This window comes from Chelonoidis abingdonii, chromosome 3 (assembly GCF_003597395.2).
Source record: "Chelonoidis abingdonii isolate Lonesome George chromosome 3, CheloAbing_2.0, whole genome shotgun sequence".
Taxonomy (NCBI): Eukaryota; Metazoa; Chordata; order Testudines; family Testudinidae; genus Chelonoidis; species Chelonoidis abingdonii.
The window spans coordinates 206,786,506-206,791,553 of record NC_133771.1 but is presented as its reverse complement, the minus strand read 5'-3'; positions in this window follow the sequence as shown (position 1 = coordinate 206,791,553).

The window sequence follows — 5,048 nt, the reverse complement described above, 5'->3', positions numbered from 1 at the left end:
ATCATAGTACTCCCTTTTTGTGTATGCCTTACATCAGCTCCTTGCTCCATCCCTCCCCACCACTTTAGGGCTAAAATTAATCTGCTGCTAATAATGCATCTGTGCTGAACAAAAAGATATATATAAAGCAGAAGGACAAGATGTTCAGAACCAGCAAATTCACACATTTTTTTTTCTTCGCACCTAAAGCAAATTTGGATAGAAACACCTCCCGCCCCCCAATGAAATAGGAATAAATTGTACAAAAAGAGCATTACAAAACTCTAGAAGAGCCAAGTGCATATGTCAAAGCAGCTTATACATGAAACTTTGAATTAACAAGCTGGTTTGCTACACTGATGGTACTATAATAAACAGCAAGGTTCCTCCAAGGAGTTCTTTTTCTAATTGCTTTGTTCTGTAGCATCATGAAAGGTTTTATTTTTACATCACAGAGAAGTCGTCATTTTATCCACAGAACAGGGAGAATACAAGCAAGGACAAGCACAAGCTTTGCCCTCCTCTCTCAGCTAACAGGTCTTATTGAGTCTGACCCCATCTGGGGAAGAAAGGTTCAGTCAGACTCCATCCCCTTTGCTTCAACACTCTGCTGAGCCTGCCAAAAAGGGTTCCAGATCTGGGTGGAGTGAGAGGGGTTGGGTAGCTGCTATTGGGATGTAAGGGTGTGGAAGGTATCTGGAGACATCACAGCAATGCAGGGCGCATTGGGTGCTGTTCAGAAAAGAGATCTGCTGCTTCAGCTAGGCCGGAGCAGGCTCTGGTTTGTGAGCTGATGGGGGAAGTGAAGAACAAAAGAACATCTTTGTTTAACACAAGCTGTGCTTGCGGTAACGTCAAGAAGGAGAACACAGAGTGCTTTGGGGGTGTAAACACTTGGGGCCAGATTTTTAAAGGTATTTAGGTGCCTAAAGTTGCAGATAGGTGCCTAGTGGGATTTTCAAAAGTGCCTAGATGACTATCTGCATCTTTAGGTGCCTACATACCTTTAAAAATCTGGTCCTCCAGACTCATTCCACATAGGGCGACGCAAAGCCAATAGTAACATTTTTGGCCACTGCTGACCTAAGCTGGATTGGAGCCCATGACAAGCTATATATACACCACAACCAATCCACTGGGCTATTCAGTTCCCTCTAGTGTATTTATAAACTTGCTTCGTGCCAGGCCACACATTCAAAGCACTAAGCTAGACGTGATCGACTGTCTATGCCATGAAGCTACCCAGGCCTTCTGAGGCCCCATCTGCCCTAAAAAAATGGAACCGTTGCTAACCAAAGCAGTTGTATTCTGCTGTTTTTAGTGCAAGCGGATCAGCACTCACAGTCGTGTTAAGGAGCTTTGCATGTTTGTCCTGCAGACCAGCACTGCTCTAAACCACTGGTCTGAGTGACCTCTCCATAGTTCCCAGTATGACTCCCAGAAGCAGTGCATTCTGGGAGACCGCAAAAGGATACGAGTGCATTATGTGACAACAGCCAGTTGTCTGTATCTTCAGACTGCCACTAATGTGGGATAGACTGAGAAGGCTCAGTCTTGATCTGTATTTTAGCCCTGCTAAAACATATTTTGCTCCAAGCAGATGTAGCAGGCTGGTAAATTATTTCAAGTGTTCTAAATGTGGATATAATATATGCTGCCATAGTTATAGGGGTAGCACAGTACATTTCTCTAGTGTAGATGAAGTTGCTATGAGCTCTTATATCAATATTTTCCTCAACAGATATATACAGAAAGAGGGCTTTTTGACTGCATTGAAGGTTTTAGCTATACAGTATTAATAAATTAAGTGGCACCTTTAATATTTCTACAGTGCTTTCTGTGTTCAAAGCACTGTGCAGACAGAACATATGCATATTCACGTGCTTGGAAAGCAGGGGGATTGTCTTACTAGAATTAGTTAAAATAATTCTGTTAAGGTTTTCCAAGGAAAATGGCTTTTTTCAGGGGAAAAACCATTTATCTTATGAAAAAATTCTGATTTGGTCAAATTTTGGGGATTTCATTGTAAAACAAAAAATTTGGGTTTTAAACTTGGAAATTTCCAATTCTGAGTTGCTGAAAACCAAAAATGTAAATGTTCAAGTTTTCATTGTTTTTACAGAAACCTGAAAATGTTCAACAAAAAATTTAGATGAAACTGAGGGCATGGTCTATATGGCAATTTAGCGTGCAGCGAACTGTAGTGCAAATCTACACTAAGTAGCCATTTGGAACCTGCTACCACATGCAACAAGTTCTGCGGTGCACTTTGACCTACTGCTATAAGCATGCTGTAAAACTTTTAGTCCACAGAAGCAGGATCCATATCATCACATAGGCTGGAGGGCTGAAGAGTCACATCCCAGCTTGCCGTGCACTAAACTGCCACATACGCAGGTCCTCTGGAAATAAAAAAAATATTTTTTTCCAAAACTTTCATTGGAAATAAAAACAATTTCCCAACTAGCTCCAATTTTTATCCCCATTTTAGAAATGAGGAAACTAAAACAACATGGAGTAACTGGCAGAGTCATGACTAGAACTCGGATCTACCAGGCAGCCAGTCATGTAATCTGAAGGCATGATAACACTGTTTTGTAAATGAAGTGGCATATCCTGTACATGTTCTTTATCAGCGACAACAAAATATCTGTTACCCATGTGGTTAATGCAGACATACTATGTACAGATCTAAATCCAGTCTGAGACTCTCTTACAAAATAATTAGACTTTGTAAACTTTAATCTCATGTTAACAAGACCCCCTCTAATCTTTGCTCTCACAGTCAGGTTAGAAATTGATTTTATAATTAATAAGAATGGTAATGCCACTACCTTTATACAAAAGAAATCGCAGGATATCTCCTCAGGAGGTAAAGAAACATTAAATACCTGGGTGAAAGATTTAACCACTGTGTCTGTAGCTGCTTTTTAAGGAAAATTGGTTCTTCTAATGTATCAGGACTTATAATGTCTGAACAGGAAACTATTTCATACATGTCAGTAATGTAGAATGGAACTGCATAAGCAATACTGTGAAAGCTTGAAGATCATCCCTAATTTACATGAAAACTAGAGCAGATTGCAACTGTCCTTGTCTTTGTGTAGACCATAGAGATGTGCTATGATCCACTTGGCACCAAGCAGCTGGTAATCTTTGTAGGCCACACCTCTGTACTCAAGATAGGTGCAGACACCTATTAGAACGCCACAGAAGTAGAGTAAAAATGAATAGTTGTGGCTAACAGATCTTCTTTTTCTTGATTTTTTTTCAACTCCAAGTCCCGCCCCTCCCAAATACGACATTTCTATCCTTCAACTATTCACGTTCTTCAAAAATCTAGGACTCGTTAATTAAGATCTCATTATTCATCATAATTGCAATAGAGAGACAAAACTATAAAGACTTGTTTCCAGAATTCTTTATAGGTTCATAAGAGAGCTGGAAATAAGGACTGTGTAATAATTTATTTCAAGAGAGCTAATTAAGTCAGTGCATTTATTTTTCAGTTATCTAAACCTGGTTTAATCCCACATACTCTTAAATCCATCTGACCCTCCTGACTTCATTACTGGTTTAGGGTGACCAGATGTCCCGATAAAATCAGGACTGTCCCAATATTTAACCCTTTGTCTCGTGTCTCAATCAATATACGATTGGGATGCCATTTGTTGCGATATTCAGGTAAGGAGGCGAGCAGGAAGGAGGCGCTGAACCCTAGGTGCTCCAGGGCTGAAGCACCCATGAGGAAAAATTGCAGCCAAGATCCCCCCCTTCGCCTCCTTCTTCTTCCCTCCTCCAAACATGCCGCGTCCCCACTTCTCCCCCCCTCCAGCGCTTCTCTCCACCTAACAGCCGTTTGGCAGTGCTTAGCACTTTCCAGGAGGGAGGGAGGAGGATCGGGTATGTGACACACACAGGGGAGGAGGTGGAGAAGAGGCGGGGCACGGGCACAGACTTGGGGGAAAGGAGTAGAATGGGGGTGGGGCGAGGGCAGTCCAGGGGTGGGAAGAGGCGGGGGGGTGGGCGAGCACCCACCCAGCAGAGGGGAAGCCAGCGCCATGGGGGTGAATGGTGGGCAGGAGGGTGAAAAGGTGGGCGGACTAGCAATGGGCAGGGAAGTGAGCGGTGGGTGGGGGACTGAGGAAGGACGCAGCAAGCCAGCAGCAGGCCGGGGGATGAGGAAGGGTGCGGTGGAGGGGGCCAAGCAGGGAGGGGGCAGGACCTAGGCCAGAGTGGGGGCGGAGCCTGAGAGGAGCGGGGGTGATGGCACCCCAATGTGCCCTGATATTTTAGTGTGCTGATCTGGTCACCCTATACTGATTTGAGTTAACATCAGGCGAAAAACAGATATTGTTCCCTCCTATTAGCAGTGTGTGTGAAAGAGCATCTGGACCATATTTCTTAAATAGGGAAGATATTTATTACGCTAATTTTTGGTCCATTTTAAATCTGTCTCCAGACATGTGTAAGATGAAGCCCTGGAGAACAGGGAGCAGGGAGGAGAGTTGATCAGGGCCGTTTGAGAAGTGTAGGTGGACATAGGCTCCAAAGGGTGAGCAAAGGGAAATGGTCAAATGCACCAGGCCTCATTTGCATTTTAGTTATGTGACAATTTGGTTAAAATACAGTTGTTTTGAATTTTGAGGTAATAAAACACTTATCTCGGCTGGGAAATTAAAGGACAAGAAAACTGCACCAAATGGGCTTGAGGTGAGAGGTCGTCCTGACCAAAACCACAGTCTGGTACAGTTGAGAAGCGGTACCTGGACGAAGAAAAGGGGGAAATGGTTTCTGTCTAGAGCTGGGAGTGTTTCCCCGGTAGCAAAGATATTGTTCCGGGTGCTATATGCCAATCATCCTTTGTTGGCTCAAGCTGAGCTTCAGTCTCAAAGGAAACTCTAGATCTGAAACCCCACCTTCATCCCCAGGCTTCGAGAGCATTTGGTTCTAGAACACAGGTGTGCCGCTCGAGCCCATCTCTAAGCTCATCCAGAAGAGGAAGGGTCTGTGCACAACCATTGGTTGCTCTCCTCAGATATTGCATCAGGAGGTGATGATTATTTAAA